At 40.3% G+C, this 21,247-nt stretch overlaps 1 protein-coding gene across 2 annotated transcripts in view; it reads right to left on the bottom strand.

Moving 5' to 3' along the window:
- Nucleotides 1-6,500, bottom strand: part of APBB1IP (amyloid beta precursor protein binding family B member 1 interacting protein) — a 69,704-nt gene extending 63,204 nt beyond the window's left edge. For both annotated transcript variants that reach the window (XM_074866454.1, XM_074866459.1), the window contains exon 1: nucleotides 6,423-6,500. The gene's annotated coding sequence lies outside the window, so the exon portion shown is untranslated. The remainder of the gene's footprint in view (nucleotides 1-6,422) is intronic.
- Nucleotides 6,501-21,247: the final 14,747 nt, after the last annotated feature.

The raw sequence follows: 21,247 nt of genomic DNA, 5'->3' as shown, positions 1-21,247 counted from the left end.
TGCCCTTCTCCTCAGGTCACTGAGCTATGGGAACTGTGTCCTGTGGCTCCCTACTGAATGAAGATTTTGATATTTAGTTTCACAATCCATAAGGTAGGCTGATGTCACATAAATAGGTTGCCTAACAAGCAGAAAATGGTTGACAAGGAATCCCACAGATGAGAGAGGAAGGCATACAGGGATCCACAATAGGGGAAAATACTTGCCCTCCCCAATTCCCTGTAGAATCAAAAGATGTTAAGTGTGGAATAATGAAAATAATAGTACAAACTCAGGAAGAAGAAAAAAGTAATGAAAAGTAACAGTACAAAATTTAAGTGCAGGAGCCACTATGTTGAATAATCAATGGCTCACCTTTTCCAACATTCAGTCCCACACTGAGCCACTAGAGCTAAGTGCAAGATACGCTCTAAGGGTCCACAATAGAACTGTTTACTATATAAATAACTTATTCCTAGGTCCTAGTCATTGGCAAAAGCTCTAAGTCACCATTTTATTTATCTCTTGGAATCACATGTTCTTATTACTGCCAGAAATGTTTAAGGGAGGGCACACATGGTATGGAAAAGGAAGACTGAAAGAGGAAAAGACACTGGTATAAAATATTCTAACAGATAAGAGTGAAGCAAAAGGGTGAAAACAAATCTGTAAAAAATTTATTGAAACCATCTGTTTATTTCATACACTGTTTGTGTATTAAAATCAAATGAAGCAAGTAATGCTTTAATATGAATTTATAGGTATTTCACCGAAGTCCAGTGCTCAGTACCATAGTGAGTGGTAAAAAAATGAAGATTTTTTTTCTAAACCTTGTTCTTAGCTTTACTACTGACTGAAGAGTCAGGTATAATTTCAAGGCCCATTATTAACTTTGCACCTAGAAAAGCTGTTTCCTTCAGTCTGTATAATGCACAGTGATCACAAACAACTATAATCAGTGTGTTTCAGATGAAGATCTGTAAGCAAAGTGGAAGCCTGGAGTCCCCACAGATGGGTTGTTATATCCGTGTAGCTATGGCCGCGTTGCCACAGCCCAGGAAGTGCTGAACTGCACAAAGGAAACAGTTACGGGAAGAAAATGCCGCAAGAGAAGGACGTGTGACATTTCCAGTGTAATTCTTCCATTTCTGTAAGGTTTTCCATGAGAAGGAAATGCCACTGCCTCCCTCTTTTTTCCTTACCAAGTCAAGGAGGGATGGAACAACTGATCTGGTCAGATAGCAACTCCATCATGACACAGGGGAGACAAAGGAGGTCAATCTAGTGACAGATATGAAAGGCTTTGCTGAATTTCATGGAAGAACATGGCCCCCATGGGACAAAACTACAGTTAAGTTTATGCTTCCTAGGACTAGCACCCAAAACCACTGGCTCATTTCTATTTGCTCTCTCAAACATCAGGTCTGCCAGCTTCCCCTCAGTCATGAAGATGTGGTCATCAAAGTACAAAACTAAGCTGTCACCACAAGTATTTGGGAATGTTATCTGTGCTCATGCTTTCAGCATGTATTCTCACTTGCTCAGGGTTATCTCAGCAACTTAGGCCCTCCAAGCTACATGTACAGCAGATCCTACAAAACCAAGATTTCATCAAAAAGCACAGAGAACAGTAATGTAGACTTGACTGTTACTTAAATTCTTTTTTTTTGTAAATTTGCAATCAGAGACAAAAACACATCAACTTTCAAAAACACTTTTTGGGCCGATACATTCTGTGCATCAATGAAGTTCCCACAGCAAGTGAGAGAATGGGGGTTTCTAGTACTGTTAGAAAGTATTAGAAAATCTTCAAAAGTACATCAAAATCTTGGTCTGAAGCAGAAGAGAAGTAATATGTGCCTGCAGTCTGGGCTACCTGAATATACAGTAACAGTACCAAAACGGATCAACTAAGGCCACTGAGGAGCAAGTTTTCATTTGCTGCCTATACAGACTTGATGCCAGCAGGTTAAGTGACAATTCTGTGGAGCATGCCCACTCCTTGGTGAGCTGCCTTCTAGGCAGACGCATTATTTTGCCTAAAACTGGGGACTTGGAAGGTCATTTGCAACCTTTATCAGCAAAAGCATCCAGTGAGCACCTCTATTATTTTGACTCCTAGCTGTTCTCTCTATGCTTGATGGACTAGCAATGCTGCTAGAAGTAGATTTGCTCCCCATACATCCCCACTACCACTCATAGGTGTAGGTACAATGACAAGATTTTCACCAAAATTTTTATTATATCAGTTGGAATGTCTGAGGACAATCAAGAACTTTCTGTTGTTAGCAATATCAGCCATACAGAGTCTGGCCATCACTGATAGCAGATACACAGGGAGTGTCATCCTTTAATATTAATGTTATATGTCACACTTTTACATCTGTCACTTTAATTTAAAAGCAAATACAGAGTGAAAGTAAAAATGGAAATGGACTGAGGAGATGCACACAGAGCAAAACTTCTATCAGAAACATCTCTGTATGCATTTCTGAACAAAGTATCATAGGAAAATTTGGTTCATATATACTGAACCTTCTTTTTCCTCTAGGATTCATAATGCATCTACTCCCCAAAATACTCCTAATACTCCTAACAACAGTAGCCCTAATTTATTTGAGCCTAAACTCATGGCATGCTGGATCAATGCTCAATGAGAAGAAACACTGCTGTGTGCAGGCTGATGTAGCTTCTGGTAGCAAAAATTAGGAGAGCAATTAGCTAGCCACAGATTTAAAAGGTCACTTTATTGGAAGAAAGGTTCTGAAACTAATGACAGACTTCAACTTTTTAAACAGTCATTATCAAACTAGTTTGTGAATTCCCACATTAAAGTTGTAAATCAGATCAAAGTCATTTGTGTTTCCTTCTCATTCATAGCCCAGGAGCAATGCTATAAATTAATACTGAGGGGTGATGAGGAACACATGTTCACACATGCTTATGTAGATGCTCAAAAGTCTCCTACGGAAACTTAAGAATGTGGCACCCTAGCTTCTTTCTTTCACAGTGCAACACAGTCTTCTACACTGGCATATATATTCTATACTGTGAATATCTAGGGTAGCCATGAATCAGTAGGCTGGATGATAAGGAAAGTAGCCTAAAATGACTGCTTTTCCAAGAGCGATTCTACTGTATCATGGATCACTCTTAATCAGCGAAAGACATGTGGTGGAGTTTCTATGACATCTGCATCTGACCTGGTCATCCCAGGCTCTTTTTAGTCAATGAAGGGAAAGAAAGACAATTTTACAGAGCATGATTCATGGTAGCCATCTAAAACCAGGCAGCTGAACCAAGTTTCTATCTCTCTCCATTGACTGTAAAGGTGACTCAGAACCTCAGGTGACTAAAATGCTAACATCTAAAGTTGGGTAAGGAGGATCCTGCCTATAAAGTCCAAGAAGTACTTTGGAAGGTCTGCATGGACACAAGTTATCATCTCACTAGAGACCTTCCAAAAGAAACAAGCTAAAGCTTCTACGTTGCTGCAGGCAAATAAGAGGTCTTATTTTTACATTCACACCAGATCAGCACCTCACCACATGAAGTCATCATCCCAACAGGTCAGATGGGCCTACAACAAAACAAGTCAAGACATACTGAAGCGAAAGATGAAAAAACGGTCTGTGGGAAAGAAAAACACATGGTTTGCTCTAGACAGAGCAGGAAAGGATAGGGGCCTTTATATCTTAATGATATGCAGAAAAACCAAATTCAGCTACATTTCTGTAAAGCCACCCCTGAAACACAAACGCTCTTTCAAGAAAATCCACAGTCCCAGATCTTCTTCTGATAGGACAGATGTTCATGAATCTGCAAACAAGATGGGTCCTTTCTTGAACAGGGCAACCCCTCCTCTCAGCTCCAACAGTACTTCAGACTGGTAGTTTTCTCAGACATTTTGTAGGGCCAAAGAGATGTAATAGCTGATCCCTCCATTCACAGGTTACCCAAGTCCTACCTCTCCCTTCATTACATACTGCAGAGCAAGAGAAGGAAAGCTTCCTGCCTCTTGTTCCTCTCACTGCTTAAAGACATTTCTTCTAACAGGAAAGGTGAGACACAGCAAAAGCAAAATCTTAAGTGGGTTGGGTAAATTGTTTACTATCTAAGAAATCTCAGGCCACAGTACTGAGTTAAGCTGTTACAGCATCCAGCAGACCCCTCTGTTCATACTGTTGTCACTTTTGTGCAAATTGTTACCCTCCCAAGTGTGTTAGTCTCTAAAGCTTTATAAATTAAAAAAAAGATCAAGTTTATAGCCTGATTCACAGGTGAACGAGTTATAGTGTGTGATCTATTAGACACTGCTCAAATATAGTGAGAATCAGACTTCTGATCTGTAAAAATCAAACTTGCTGGAATAAATACATTTGGTAACAAAATAAGCCAGCACTTCAAAGGCATCATACCCTGCTTGGAGATACTGCACATCGAATAATCACAAATTCCAGCATGAACAATTAAAATACAATTTACTTAATAATTACTTTAAGCCTTCAGACATATTTGCCTCCAAACACAAGAAGAGTCTGCAGTACCCACAGGAGGTATTTAAAGAAGAAAGAGAAGAGACAGGGAATGATTAAAAGTACCCTTTCAGAGACAGTACATTTTTTCCAGTTATGTGTGCTCCCAGATGGATCAGAATTCTCTGAGAATATTAAACCAGGATCACTCAGCTATCTGTAATGCTCCATTGATTAAACCTCCTAAAGAAATTTGTAATCCATATTTCAAACCAAATTATCTCCATTTTTAAGCAATGCTTGCACAAAGCATGAAGTACAATTAAATGTCATGGTCTCCTTAGAATGCCCACAGGGGAAAACAGAAGTGAACAGGTTCAAGCAAAAAGTTAAACATTCTGTTTTAAACAAACTTTTAACTTAAATTTACATTCTTTACAAAGTTTCTAGAGAAAAATTTTGTAAAGTTAGTGAAGACAAATGAGTAGGAGGCTACACAGGTGGAGCAGGTCATCTCGTATAGGCCTCTGAAGCATTGGGGCTTACCTATTTGTCTCTAATGAAACAGATGTGGTGTTTCTAGGACTCGATTTAGTACATTTACACCACTATTGTGCAGCAGCAGGGTAATTAAGTGACATCAATAGTCATACGTAAAATGAGTATTTTTCAGAAGCAAGTCAGGAACAGATGACAAAACACGCATGTCATGTAATTCACAAAAGGGAACTAGAACCGAAGAGGAAAAATGACTGTCAAAATCCTGCAAACAGAAGTTCTGAAGGGTAGAGTCAAACTACAGCCATGCTAGTCACAGAATCAGAGTAATCTGGGGCAGGAAGACCTCAAAAAGTCAAGCTGTCTAAGTTTGGTGGCACCCTGCATATTTTGTTTTGGCATTTTTTATGAATTTGGCATTTTTAATGAATTTTTAAGACAGGCTGAATGATACACTGCCTAAAAGACTCTACTGGATACATCTTCCCAGTGTGACAATGGATGGATTTAATAGCTTCTCTTTTGGTGCACAACGGATTGGAAAACCATCACAAGCTTGTGGAAACTGTTATTTATGTTACCTCTCCATGGAATTCAGATGAGGGTATCACACAGAACGGGCCTTCTAGAAGTCGGGAGACACATCTTATTTCTTCCCTAAACCACGTGATCAAATATGCTACCGGCACAGAGATATAAACTGTGTTCCTTGGAAGTCTGTATTGGCTGTTTTGCCATAACCACACCACCTTCTCACACGCTTAGTTTAAGACTGATAGATTAACACATTCACACGGTGTGGTTTTTGGCCGCTCAGTCTGCAGTTTCTCCCGCCTGCCTTCGCTTTCCCAGTGCAGCCACCTAGAACAGGGCGCTGCGCCTTCCCCGAGATCCCACCTGCCTCAGAGGCTTGCAGGTTAGTTTTTGCAATCCTGCCTTGCAAATGATCGATCTCCGGCTCACCGGACCCCTCTAGCTCTGGGCACAGCGAAGGGCTGACTCCGGTTAATCCTACTGAGGCGAGCAACCAACACCGAGACCCGGCAACGCAGCACTAAATCCCATTATCCCATTTCAGCCCACGAAGGCCACGTCTGCCGTCGGAAGGCTCCCTGTCCCGAGGGGGAAGGCCTGCGTGTCAGAGGTGGCTCTCGCCACGGGCTTCCCGGGCGGCGGGGCAGCGCGGCGGGGGCCGGCGGGCTGCCCACCGCGGGCTGCCGCCCTCCGGGGGCACCACCGGCCGTGCCCAGAGCGGGGTCTGCCGCAACTCCCCACCCCGAGCACCGGTATTTACTGGCATGATTTCTCACCACAGCGAGTAGGACACCCCGCACCCCCGCCGCCACGCTACAGCCAGGCGCCTCACGCTTCCCGCGGCGGCCGCGCCTCCGCTCTCCCACCCCGTCGAGGTCCACAGGCCGGCGCTGGGAGTCCTTGGGGGTCTGGCTAATCCCCCCCTACCCGGCTTACCTTGGCGGGCGGGCGGCGGGGGACGCCGGCTCGCGGAGGCGCTGACGAGCAAGAGGTTCGGGGCGACTCTACAGCACCCTTGCACGGCGGCAGCTGGCCCGCCCTCCGGCGGTGGCGAGGTGGGGCCGCCCCGCGGGCTGCCGGGCCCCCCGGGGCGGCCACCGCCGCGGGAGCCGCCCCGCTGCAGGCGGCACCGCCCTCCGCCGTCGGCGTGGGAAGCGGGTCGCCCACACGGGTCGTAAGAGCCCTTCTTGCGGGGCAGGAGGAGCCGGGCCTGCTCCCCGCGGCGGCTTCCCCTCACGGCGACTCGAGGCCGACCCGAGGGCTGTGGGGAGCCGAGGCGGACGCGTCCCCTCCGCGCTGCGGGGAGGCCGCCTCCTTCACGGACCCTCAGGGGCACGCGGGCTGCCCACAAAATGGGGCCTGAGGGTCGCCCTGCGAAGGCTTGTGTGGCTGGAGGCCGGGCGGAGAGGCTGCGGCCGCTGCAGGGGCAGTAGCCCCACGGCGCGGCCCCGGGCAGGCGTGGGCAGCCCAGCCCTGCCTCCTCCGCTCCCCTCCTGCAGCCTCTCCCGGGTCACCTCAGCCGGGCCGGGGGGCTTTCGGCTGGGCAGTGCTGTCAAGTGCTCTCTGGTTTTCAGACAGAAATGTGGTTCTTTCCCCACTCCATCTGGTGACTCTACATCTCAAATAATGCTGCTACAAGGCAGCAAATCGCTTTTATGGCGTTTGTATGTCATTTTGTAACATCGCAAAGTGCTGTTTTGAAGTATACTTAGATTTTATTCACTGAGTAGAAACAATTTTATAACACGTTAAATTCCATAACAAGATGGGGAAAAAAAAATTCAGAAGTTTCCATCTGAAGTTAGAAAATGCATAAGTCAGAAAACAGTGTAGCCTTAGCAGGGTTAATGTCAAGTTAAAAAGATTAGATTCCAAGTGCTGCAGGCGACATGCAAATAGACCCCACTCTTGATTTTAAAATGCTGGTTTCAATGTCCATAACTTTGCCAAACCAGTGCTTTTAGCTGATTTTGTCTTACGTATCTAAGGCACTGACAGCAAAGTGTAGCATAGTGAACAAAGGTGAAGATGTCACCATGTCCTACTTATGTTAATTCAGTTTAGAAAAGGCATGGGGTAGTTTAGCTTAATCTTGTGTTTACAGGCAATTTATGTCAAAACTCCGGGTTTTGCTCCAAAGCAGCCAAGAAATCCCATGTTCCATTCCTCCAACACTGCTGGAGATAAAATAATTATAGCAGAAGGATGGTAGCATTTTAAATTACCACCATGTTTTGCACAGCAAATATGTTTCAATGCTTTAAGGGGTAATTGCTTTGAAAAATTCCAGCTGAGACAGCTCAGCCATATTTAAGAATGCATTTAGGGAATAGTATGTTGTTCTACTCTTGTTATTTAAAAAACCCCAAGGTATTTCACTGAGAAGCTGGCTAAAATTTACCAGAGACTTTGCTGAGGTCAGAACTGCATGTTTGTCCAGGCACGTGAAAATACATCTAAATTTGGCAAACTTCTTAGTATTTGAAAAACCATGCACACAGTTAATAAGCAGTTCAGCAGCTTGGGAGTCAGAGATTCCATGGATACTGCATATTCTCTTTGCTAACTTTCTTTGCAGTTGCTCTTTTCGGCTTTTGGGATCATGGTGGCCAGGAAAGAGGTAATTTCAAAAGATTGATTGGCAGTTAATTTCTTTTTTAAAATTATCCCAAAGTCAATTTTGAAATCGGCAGTTTGCAGTGAAGACTCTGCACATATTAAAAGAATAATATTTGATGATGCATTTTGCTGTCAAAAAGTGTTTTTTCACTTCTATATGTGACCTACCAGTAACATAGCCACACCCTGATTACACTAGTGGTTTCACACTTATTTTGCTGTTGTTGAAATATATGACCAAGGTATTTGTTATGATAATGTAGAAAACATCTATTCTGCTAGTACAAATGAGCCTTTGTTTTCTCTGTATCTAGATTTGTTCCCATCCTCTCCAAGTATCCTGAAATAAGGCTGAGAAAGGTGAATGGCGGTATTTTCCAGCTCTCCTTGTACCTGGTCATAACAGATAGGCATTATTCTCTCTAAGAGCAACCGTGGAGATGAGACTGGCACACCTCTAGAAAGCAAGGAGAAAATCAGAGAAATCTGAGAAGTTTTTGGGCTGCATTCAGGAGCATGAGCATTGTGCTCCAGTGGGATGGGTGGAGGCCATCATGTATTCATAAGGAAGAAATGTGGTGAGGGAAACACTGTGGCAGAAACGGACTTGATTAACAGTGTGTGTCCTAATATTAGAGAGAGGCAAAGTTTGTGGCAAGAGCAGGTGGAATTACGTAATGCTTCCTAATTTGGTTTCTCTCAGCTAAAATGAATGTGCAGCAGAATCATTCCCCTGAATTCCAGCCCTCCATTCTGCTCTTCTCCAAAAGCTTTTTGTTCTCTAAGGGAAAGAAGAGACACGCACCCCACCCATGTTACAACTGTGTGTTTCACAGCAGTTGCATGACTCAAGATCTAATGCATGCAATTACAAATTGTTCTTTTCCTTTTCTTATCACGGGAGAGTAGATCACTGCATAGATATGCTGTCATTATACACCCTTAGCTGGGGGAAGGGGGAGATGTATCAACCTCCACAGTCCTTGTAGATTGCATTTCATTGTAATGTAAGTTTCTAGAAAGCAGCAGCTAATTTAAAGTAGAACATCTGTTTTTGAAAGGGAACAAATAGATGTTTCTAGTGTCAAGAACCCAGTGCTTCATTGGCAAAAAAATAATATTTTACCATATATGCACTCCCTTATGTTTCATTGACATCACTTTATACACTGATAATGACATGACTTTAGAGACTGACCTTCATTTGCTCTACAGGGTAAATGTGACACTATGCTGACTAGGATCTTACTTGCCCAGAGTAATGCAGGATCAGCCCATAACCCTCAGCTTTATGAATGGAAAGGCTGCAGATACGTAGCATATTGCCAAGCCATTGTGCCACTGGCCAACAGTAAAAAAAAAAAGGAAAATAAATATAATCAGTGTCTTAGATCTTTTGTGATAGCAAAACACAGAAAATACAGTTGAAAGCTTTGTTTGTTTTGTTGTTATTTAAACAAAACTTTCAGAATGATGAAGGAATGAAGGTTTGGATCATAGAGGGCAAAAGCATAGATACAAGCTACAAAATAGGATAAAAATATCAGTTTAAGGCAAGTGGTATCTAAAGGATAGAGTATCCTCTTTTCAAGTAGTACTCTGCAGACACTGTGAAAATCTTTGGTACAGTGACTAGATGATCCTCTGGGGTACACCAGATAATTTCACCAGGACACTGTTTTTTCCAGAAAGCTTGAAGAGGTTGCAATTAGCGTGAAGTGAGTCACAGCACCACATCAGACTGCGATGTCAGGGCATTCTGGAAAAACTTGCATCTCTGTTTGGCATCTTCCTAGATGATAAGGCTAAAAGCAGAAAGTTAAAGGGATAAGCAAGTAGCAAGTATAGGTTTTGTGTTCTTCCAATCAGAATTAATTCCATCTAAGGTTGGGGGGGGATATATTCCTTTGTGTGCAATACTGTGGAAGACCTGTAAACTATAAAACCTCCTATGGGAGAGATGGAAAACTCTCATTTAAGAGTTTACATGGAAGAAATCACCAAAAATCACAGTAAACCAAATTTAAGTAAAACTGAATTGAATACAGAAGCTAGTTAACAAGCACATCACATACAAGTCTTTAACATTAGAAAAAATGAAGACGCTAAAACTCAACATGCTGAAGAGCAGGCCAGATCAATTTCCTTCTGCCCCTCTGTCCTTCCATCCTTTTGATGGCATCTTTCAGCGACTCAGAACTGAGAATAGAATTCTTTCTCCATAACTATTTATAGGAAAGCTTATATGCATTGGTTCTTAGAGTGGAAAACCAAAAGCAAAACAAAACCTCAACCTGGATGAAAAGCTGAAGGAGAGGTTCTAAGTCCATCTGAAAATGTGAGCAGTGAAGCTAGCAAATTCACACTTTTAACTGCAGGAAATGAAGACAAGTACTTCTGAAAAGTTTCTGATCAAAGCTTAGTTACTGGAGTTCTGCCCACCATGATGATTTTAAGACGGATTTCCACTCTTTATTTTCTCTGTGTATTGTAGGGCCCCGGGTTAGTCAATGGCTTCCATTTCTATGTGTATAATACATTCAGACAACAATTTACATGTCCAGTCTTTACACTGTTAAAATTTCAAAGGCCTTTATTCAACAGCCAGAGATGCCTGAGGAAGCCTTTTTCCCTGGGTTCAGCGAGTTTTAGATCAGAGCCTAAGTTTTCCAACTCTCACATATAAATATCACTCTGTGTACGTCCATATTTCTTGTGACTGTTTATACATAGTGGATATACATCCCTTGCTGTTCTTCGAAAACATCTGTTCAAGTCAGCCTGCTTCTTCACTGCAAGAGCTGAGCATCTAACACAAATTGCAGCTGAGGTAGGAAAAGCCAGACTACCATATCTTGTTTATTAGCTTTATTAATCTTATGATAAAATGAAATTGTCTGCACCTTTAAAAGGGAACCTGCAAATGTTGTGAAATAGAATATTGAAATCTCATCTAACTTATTCAGAATGCTACTTGTTATTAACTAGAAAATTGCAACCTGAGGGTCTTAATTTGAAAATGTCAGCATTTATTATTAACATTATTTCTTTAGCTTTACAAGATAGGCTTTTAGCTATTGCTCAAAGCAATGTGTATAAAAGTTAGCTTAATGAGAAGCACCATTTTAAACTGGACATTTGATTTTATTAATGCCGTGTTTTAGATTTCACACGTATGACAAACTAAGCATGATATGAGCAAGGTTTTGAAGCTTCTCGCTGAAGCAAATATAAAAGGCATTTGAAGACAAAAGAAGATGGAATTACCAGGCTCCATTAATAGAAATAAATTAATGATGTACTTCAGTCATTTCAGGCTGTTCAACCTTTTCCTTACTCACTTCTTTCCTCTGTGATTTATTTCCCTATGCAATTTTTTCCCTGATTGTTAAAATATTGTAAGCATGATTTACACAGGTTTGAAGTTTCTGCCATCCAAAGGTCAACCTATGTTAACTCATGTGAGAGCCAATCCTGAAGTTGGTCTTCTGGTCATACCAGTGTTAAACTTCCTCCTTTACTTGCTACATGGTGACTGTTTCATTACGTTCACATGAATATTAAAGTTTATCCCATCTGAAGCACTTAACGGTCTTATTTTGGCTACACAATATTAGTTAAAAACAACTTCATAATTTTATTTTGAAATTTTTTTTCTGTTATTCACTGTTCAAAATAAGCCTGTACCACCCTCACCCCCACTTCCCACCTCCCCATAATTTTCACACTGTTTTATAGAAAGGTTTATGGAAATAATTGTCAGTATTTTTTTCTTGTCAGAAAGTATCCCCAAAATCTGAGTATGTATTTACTCTTCTTTCCATCTCAGTGGGTAGTTTTCAAGTCCAAATGCTAGGTTACATCTTTTTGCACGTGCATTTGATTTTCTGTAGCCACATGTCAATATTAAGCTGCAAAGTTCTCTGCTGTTTATAGTAAGTATGTCTGTCAGAGCACATGTATAGTGTATACCATCTGGCCAGTTGTAATGTGCATATAGGGTCAGGGATAGTATGAGGAAAGTAGCACTATAAACTAGCTCTATTTTCTTTTCTAATGTGAAGAGGTGAGAAGTGGAGGTTTTGCACAATGGCTTGTTTCTCATCAGTGTAAGCACTGTCCTCAAGGAACTGATGGAAACCTTCAGAAATAATCATCAGACCTATTTTTACTACAGCAGAATGTCTTGATAGTTCTTGCAAAATAGGTTTTAGGTGTGTGGCCCCTACTGTTCATAAGGGGCCAAAGTAGGAAGCATGTCCTTGAACTAAGTATGGAAGCATATGGAGAAAACTGATAGAGTTTCATCTTCTTGCTCCACCTCAAAGGGAGGTGTGTATGAACTTAGCTCATGCATATGAAATGCACAGGTGGAATTTGGGAACAGACAATACTTTCTGGTAGGTCCCAGTGAGACAGATGAAGTGATGTCGTAGCAGTACAAGTTAAGTCTACAGAAAAGGTACACGTAATACAAAAATTTGAGGCTAAGAGCTTTGTCATACCATGACAGCTTTGTTCTGTCTTGGCCACCTTAGAACACTATGTTAGATTTGTTAAAGATACAGGACAATTGTTAGGCAAACAAATATTCATCAGTTTCCACCCTACCACAATCTCGTACAGTGAATGCTAAAAGAAAAGCTACTTACTAGAGCTTAACACACTGCAGCGGTGGTCTCAGCTCATGCTTGATGGTTTACATTGCTGCTGCTAAATAAGTGTAAGGTTGCCAGGGAACTTTTTTATTTCACTTGAGTCCATAAAAATTTGCCTCCATAAAATTGTAGGTTATCTGAAGGGTAGTACATATCCTGCTCAGGTAATGAGCTCTAAATATTACTCTTAAGAATTTGGAGACCTTGACCTTTCTATCCTCTCTTCTATAGCTTTCCATGGCCTGTAGCTGGTGCTATGAGCCAAGCAGGAGTCAACGTGAGACTCTTCCTCCACTGTGCAAAGATATGTCATCACCCCACCTATGGTCAGTTGAATCACTTTTACTCAAAGCTAGCATCTCCCATGATTCACAAGAGCATAAGACAATGAATGATTTACTGAGATAGATGCAGTAATCTAACTGTTTTCCAGATGATGTTGACAATATAGTTTTCCATAAAAAACAAGTCAAATATGAGCTCTGTTTGAATATAATAGAATCAATAATATGTAAAAGAGGAACTTTACAATAGCATTGTGCTTCCTTTGGTAGCTTTTTAAAAAAATTTTCTCACTTCCTCTTTCATTTAATAACTCAAGTTTCTACACTGCACAGTTGCAATATATGGTTTGTATTATTTTTAGAATATGGTTATAAATAATATTTTAAATACTGTCATATTTTCCTGATATGATAGTTTGAGTGTCCAATTGTCAAACATTTATATTCTTGCTTAGTGACATAACCATCTGCTGACCACAACAGAGTGTTCTATGAGAGTAAGTTAAAGCAAGCTTTGTCCCAGCAACAGTAGCTAAAAGCATTATATAGCTTAAGTATTCCAGCCAGAATCATATGCTTTACTTGTCTTTCATGTTCCTGGGGATGAGGGTTCCTATGTACTAGCTATGCCAGTGTCAATTATAACAGTTTCTTGCAGGACACATTAAGGCAGGATGTGGCTTGGGGTTTTGAGTAAAATTTTTGCAGAAAGTCTCTCAAATAATGCAGCTTGCCTTTGAGAAACTTGTTCCTTCTGCTCTGAAAATATGATAAGCATGAAAGATATTTTGGCTGATAATGTTTTCCTGAAAATAAGCAGATTATTTTCTCAAATAGACTTGACAAATAACTTCAAGCTCTTAACCAATTTTGTCCAGGGTTTTCTGGAAAAGGGGTGTGTTCTGGTTTATGGTTGTATTTCAGCAAAGCAATTAAGGAAGTCCTTGTCCATACCCATGTTCAGTCCACCGTGTTTGGTGTTTGTGCTTTCTTATTCATGTTGAGGTTTCTGTTTCTGCTCTTTTTTTTTGCCTCAGTAACACTATTCTCATCTCTTGGATTACCTCTGAACATAGTTCAAATTGTTTGTGTACTCTTCACATTTCACTTTTCAGTATTATTTTTGCTCATTTTCAAATGAAAACCCTTTGCAGAAGCATTTAGATTATCCCCAGCTGACAGAGACCTTTCTAAGTACTGGCAGCAGTAGTAGCGTAGCAAGTATGTACTACATTGTCCCTCGATTTCAAAAAGCCTTTTGAAGAAGCTTTTTAGAAGTTTCAGATGTGAAGAATAAAACATGAAGGCTCTTGTAAATTTTAATAAATGGGCAAAGGAGAGATGAGAGCTGATGAGTCTATAGGGAAAGAGAGGTCGTGTGAAATGTGGAGAGTCCACAGAGGGACCTGGAAGTGAAGATCAGCAGCTTGTGTTTGATGTAAGTGGGAAGCCAGTGCCAGCTAAGGAGCGCAGAGACTAAGTGATACAATAAAAGCATTGGACCTAGAAAGTAATCTTCAGAGCAAGAAAGAATAAATGACAATGGAAGGGCCACATCTGGAGACCAAGGATATGGATATGAAATGAGAGCCTTGCTTCAAGTTTTGACATATGGAAAGAAGGCACCTATTTTAGTGATGCAAAGAAATAACCAGCAATCTGTAGACACAGCTGATCTGAGAGGATCTGGATATATGTCTGAGTCAAAGATGATGCCCAGTTTACAGCATGGAAGGAAAGCATGTGGAAGCAAATATTTTCTTAAATCTCTTCATTGGCTCAACTTGAGCTTGAGTTGACAGCTGAATGAAGAGAAAAGCTGAAAAGCATACGTTGCAAGTGAACCTGGAACATATAAATGTGCATTCCAAGTAAATTCAGCAACTGGCATGCACTGATTTTTTGAAGCAGTCAGTATTGTCACGTACATTTTGACATCTCAGTCTCTCACAACATGTTATGCACTTGATTTGTTACTTTTGAGGACTGTGAAAAGCAAACTGTACACTTGCTCTGGTGTAGAGTGCTGTAACAGTAATGGGACTTTCAGAGACCAACATGGCATCTTTAATAATTTTTTTCTGTATTCAGTTTTCTTGTTGTTTCCTATGCAGAAAGAATTCCTTGCCTTATGATATAGACATACAAAAGAACGTCTCATTTAAGTGAACATACTCCAGAAAAAAAGTCGTAATCGTTTGCAACTTTGTGAATATGTTCTTGTCTCATAAAGTGAAGACAGTCTTGCTTCACACTGCTATATACCACTTTTCCTCTATAAGGATCATGTGAAATGAAAAGTGTAATCCTCTTCAACTAAAAATGAAAATTTCCATATGTTTAGTCTCTCTTCTGGGTTTCTTTTTCTCTAGTAACTCTGGGTCTCACATTCTCCAGTGTATCTACCTCAAACATTTCTAGAGGGTAAGGAAGCCTGCTCTTTCCCTTAAAGCACAGAAGACTGGTAATAAAGCAATGGAGAGTGAGGTGAAGGAGCTAAACGAGGAAGACCTGAGTTGGTTTTCCAAGTCTGCCACTGGACATTTGTAACTAGGTTGCTAAAGGCATTTAAAGCCTCCTAAAAATGTCAAAAAAGAGCTAAATATCACCTTGGATTGTAAAAAATATTTGGGTCCCATTAGCTGCGTGACTGTGCCTAAACACCTGGAAATCTGCACCTTAACTGTCTATGAATCAAATCCTTATGGGTGAAGAACGGAGAAAGAACATGTCTTTAGGTCTCAGATGTGTTCTGAACATACCTGCATTGGACTGTGACCTCAGAAACTCTGGCCAGGTAAGTACCTCAGGAGGCTAGATCACACCACAGCTCTATCTAACATAGCTCCTGAAAATACTGAGCAAACACAGGATGTAAGTGAAACTAGCGTAGTACATGAGAAGAAAAACACAGATATTTAGCCTGCTCAATGGCCTTTTTCTTTATAGAAACAACATTTTTGCCAGGTTAATATTATTTCTAGAAACAGAGGCCAAAACAAACACTCTTCTTGGACTATCTGATGAAAATCTATCTTGAGTAGAATAAACTCAGCTGGGTCTTGATCAATCAGTGTTTGAAACATTTCCAGTTTGACTGTTAATGTGGGTTTTTGCCAAAATCTTAGGCTTTAAATTTATTTTAGAACTACATTGTTGAGGAAAAGTCTTTGTAATTGATCCTAGCCTATTTTTAGGATTACCAAAATAACATCTTGGGTCTTGATGGCGGGCAAATAGCCATGCTGAAAAAAGATCCATAAATATCTCACAGCTTGGAGCAAAGATCAATGTAAACTGTTTACAAAGGGTAGTTGAGAGACCACCAGACACTGGAGCATTATTGAGAAGAACCTTGTGAGTTACTGTGCAGAATTCTGCACTAGGAACCAAGGTAGCTAATTTGCTTTTCTCTTATACAGCAAGAGGATAGTTCCTCTCTTAAAGAGAAAACTGAATTCTTCCTATTGATAGAAAGACACTAAAATAAGCTAATATGGGATGTTTGTGGCAAGAGGTTTTGTAATAGGTTGGAAAACACACAGAGCGCCTGATTTACATCTGTAGTAAAGCTCCTTCACATGGAGTAAATGAGGATCAAGTCTACAGTATTTAGTAGCTTAAACAGTCTTAATTTAGTTATCCTTCTGAGAATAACTCCCCTTTTTTAAAATTCTAAGCTTGCATACAGAAATGCACAGGTCTAATTCTGAGCTGCTACAATGCTGCCTGTCTTTGCAGAAGCCATTTGTGGTGATGCCCTTTCCTTGGGTATGTCTGAAAAATGTTTTCCTGCATATGAAAAATCTCAGTTGTTCTTGGATGAACAAAGATAAAGAACTGGAAACCTATAAATGCTCCATGGTATCACTCCTGTGCTGTTTCTTCCTTTATTAGTCTGGAAAACTAGAAATTCTCATGAATTAAAAGAAAGGAAAAAAGTGGCCATAGCAATTATTACAACTGGAATTTTCTTTCCATTTTCACCCTGAAGGCAAAAGGCATCAAGATGCATTCTCATCTTTCTTGTAATTCTGCAGCCTAGCTTTTTTGAAATTACACTGCTATAAGTTGTGTGCAGAAAAATTATCTGGGATCTAGCTGTCCTCTTTTTTGTTTTCTTTGGCAGCCTCGAGACTGAATGGTGATATTTTTCAGCATTAGTGAAATATAGACAATGCTCAAGATGTTGTAATTTTGAAGTCCAGGTTCAAGCCCCCATTTTTAACAGTGATTGAACGCTTGTCTAAAACAAAGTGGAAACATTATCAGATTCTTACCTGATGTGTCTCTAGTCTGGAGTGTTCACTGGAAGATTTCAGTTAACACTTTCCTTGGTTAGCTTTAATTTCTTCATTGTTGGCCAGTGCTTGACATAGTCATTGTTTCTGACTTTTAGACATAAATTGATAAGAAGGAGCGTGGCCAAAAGCTTTTCAAGACATTAAGTATATAATTTCAAGCACAGTTTCTTGGTTTTGGGTTTTGGGTTGTTTTTGTTTTTTTTTTTTAAGTTTCAAGGAGACTAATCTTAACAGATTCCAGCAACTGAAGTAAAATATAAACAGGACCATCTTTCCTACTTCCATATTGACAAGTCCTGGTTCAGAAGTTTTGGCAGTGAATGTTAGATCTCTTCGTCTTTTCTTTTTAATAACACAAGTCAAAAGCCTCTATGCATACAATGTACTAAGTCAAATATTTTTGTTTCGGAAAAACATTGTTTTGTGATTTGAAGACTTTTGAAGATAAAGAATCCAGTCTTACACCCAGCTAGCTCCAGGTTTTCTAGGGTTTTGGGGTTTTTTTTCTGCTTTGGTTTTCTGCATGAAATCCTGACACCATTTATAGCTCTGGGTGCTTTACCATTGACTTCAGTGCATCCAGGACTTTTTCCCCCTTTTTCACTTGTATTAGCTTTTAAAAATATTTTCTTTAACCACCATCTCTTTTCCCTCAGGGCTCTTTGATGTTCCAAGAGTAGTTGGTAGATTTTAGTCCAACCTATACCATACTTACATATGTTTACTTTTGCAGGGGCCATGGAATTTTGATAGGTGGTAACCAGCCAGTGATTTATTTTATACCAAGTATTTAACACATAAGCATATACAAACCCGAAGCTTTTATTAAGGCTGCAAAATAAAACTTCCATGGCTTAGGAAACGCCAGAATTAAGACTGCTGATGTAAATTAATTTCTGTCATGTTCTTTGCATACAGTATTTTTATACATTAGCATACAGCTTTTTATATGGCCTCTACACTTTTTTCCACAGACCACTGCCAGAGGCAAAAACCTGCCTGAGTATGTATTGGTCCAAACAGTTAAAAATTGGCAAAAGTATAAAAAACTCAAACCAGATCTTATAATGGGAAAACCTGAGACAGTTTTACTACTAAGTGATAGTTTCTGCTAGTCCTGTAACGAAAAAGAGAGACAATAGGTTAGATTTGAGGTTCTTCTCTAGCCATTAGAAACAGTACATGGAAGGAAATACAGCAGTTAATATGGAATGGTTAGGTATCTCTTGCGTTAGATGGCATTTATTTAAAAACATTATTTATGTCCAGCAGGGGACCCTGCTCCACCGTTCATGGCAGCCCAAATGTATATTGGTGTGATGTACCTCGAGCACACCTTCTCTTGGTAGAAGACCTTCTGTATGAAGGCTTGTGAAAACAATAGGGTCTTCCAAACTGTAACTCTAGAGTTGCTCAAGAGAAATCTTCCCTCATCACTTGCATGCTGTTCCCACTACCATGATATAGGGACCCTGCAGAACAAGACAGACTCCTTGGTGGTTTGATCCCGAGAATTTCTGAGCAGCCTGGTGATCTGTATTTAACTATAAGCCTTCAAAGTAGAATGCAAAAATATCTGTCCAAGAGATTCTATCTGTGCAAGCATGAATACATTAACAAGGATTCTGTGCTGCGCTACTAGTGCTCACGTGGCATTACTGAAGGAGTGCAATCAGCAATTAGGAGAACAGAAGGTGACTCAAAGATTGTTACTTCGGGAGGCTGAAACTTGTAGTACCGAACTAATGCTGATCGGCTAGTGTAGCCAAGACTGAGATGTTTTTATTATTGTGTCATCCAGCTATGAATGCATCTCTTTGGAAACGCCATTCTGCTGGAATGTTTTCTGTCAAAAGTTGCTGGTTCATTGAGAGTGAAACATTTCATGAAAGCTTATCTCAGCGAGCCTTATAATGGAATACAGATAACATTTGATAGTTCTCTGCTGGGTGGGTCAGCTGCCAGCTTTCCATTCAGTCAGATTTACTACTGTACGGTGGCCTCTTCCTTGTCTCAGGGATCTAGAGAATACAAGGACCTTCTGGGATTCAGGGCTCCACTGCTCTAGAAGAAACTGTGGCTTTTTGGAAATGCTGTGGATCTTTGTTTCCCAAATGAAGTTGTTACTAGAATGTCTATTTCCTATGAAAAGTTTTAACAGTTTTTATCCTAAATCAGGACAAATTAAGGTTTCAAAGTGGTGAGGTTTCTCAGAAAATGTAAATTCTGAGCTGTGACCAACTCTAACCATGAGCAACTTCTAAGTATTCGTAGTATGCTCCAGCTGTAAAATCCCAGAACAGGCAGAGTCTGAGACCCTGAAGGCTTACCCACAGGGCAGATAAGTCTCACTTGGAGGAAGCAGTTGCAACACAGAGGAGGTCTGCAGAGCTGTGTGGAGCCCTGTGGGCCAGTGCGGACCAGATTAGCACACCGATATGACGCAGCATGCTGTTGTGCAGAGAAACTACTCTGGGTTGTGGGAACAGTGAAATGGTATCAGTAACCTTGCAAGCTGTGGTGTGTGCATTCTCCTGCTCAACTATAGTACAATTAAGAACTACACTGTGAAAAGGATCTAGTTTTCTCTCAGCAACTGGAGAAAACCATTTGTATTTCCTGTCTTTGTACTATTTTAATCATAGAAGTATAACTTACAAAGACTAAACTTGGACTGCCAGCCTAATTTGATGTGCTTTTTCTATCAACTTATAAAAAATTAGGTGATTTCTTAAAATTGTTTGGATAATCAGGTCATTCCCAAACTTGCTTAGAAAAGGGGATTCCTCTTCTGTTTGTAGCTATACTTCAGAATCTTTGCTATTGCTTCTGTGCAAGAGGGGGTTGGCAGTATGGGTCATCTGAGATCTATGGCATCAATCTTCTAACACAGAATAACTCTTATTTTTTTCCAACTCTCAGTACCTATACGCCAAAGTAACAACTTATTCTTGTGTGCAATTTAGCAACAGTAAAATATATCCTTTGAACTACGTTGTTTCCCTTTTTTATTGTTTGCATGAAAACCTAGCATCTCTGTGGATCTCTTTTATTATTGTCATTATTCAGTGGGGTTTCTGCATCTTCTCCCTTTGGACAGTTGTGAGTTTACATTTTTTTTCTCCATGCCAACTAGATGGTAAACTGTTACCTGTAAAGGGATGACATTCTAGACCTCTTCTGGGGGTTGGCTATCTCATAAGGTTTGATGTTAGTTCTTTATGCAGGACATAGCAGAGGGAAGTACTACTTCAGTGACATGGCTCTCTCCTCTGTTTATCTAGTTGTTCAGTCCTCTAAGGTATAGTTACAAGCAAATTAGTGATCATGGGTATCATTGCATGCTATTTTAAATGACATAAAATCATTCAAGGGAAGAAGGAATAAAAGTTGGAGGTCTACCCACTCTGTATCAGCAACTGTAGGTGATGGCTCATTAGGAGAAACTTGTCAATCCCTAAGCATGTACTGTTAATGAGCTCATCTATACTTTGATTAGGAATCCTTTTACAGTGTACAGAATAAATTGCGTGAAAGCCAGTCAAGAAATAAAGACTGAAGATTAGTGGACATTAAAAATAATTTCTAAATGGGAAACTTAACAGTTCTGAAAGTACTGAAGACACCTTGGAATTTAAATTTGATAATGCTTTAAAAACCAGTGAAGGATACAAGGTGTTGAGAAAAATTAGGGTGTTTGGAATGCTGGCAGGTAGTGAGTTAGATACAATGTAGCGGGCTTTGTTTCCCCTTATTTTCTTTTACTTTCTTAGCTAACAATCATGTAAAACCCTCAATAGCTTTAACAGAAAAACTCAAAACTATTCCCATACTTTTCATCCGGTTCATAATTATTTATTTAACTATCAATATTCTTTGGAAATCAACATTTACTA

Source organism: Strix uralensis, chromosome 1 (genome assembly GCF_047716275.1).
Source record: "Strix uralensis isolate ZFMK-TIS-50842 chromosome 1, bStrUra1, whole genome shotgun sequence".
Taxonomy (NCBI): Eukaryota; Metazoa; Chordata; class Aves; order Strigiformes; family Strigidae; genus Strix; species Strix uralensis.
Note: the sequence above shows the minus strand (reverse complement) of the source record. Positions and strands in the feature narration are given on the sequence as shown.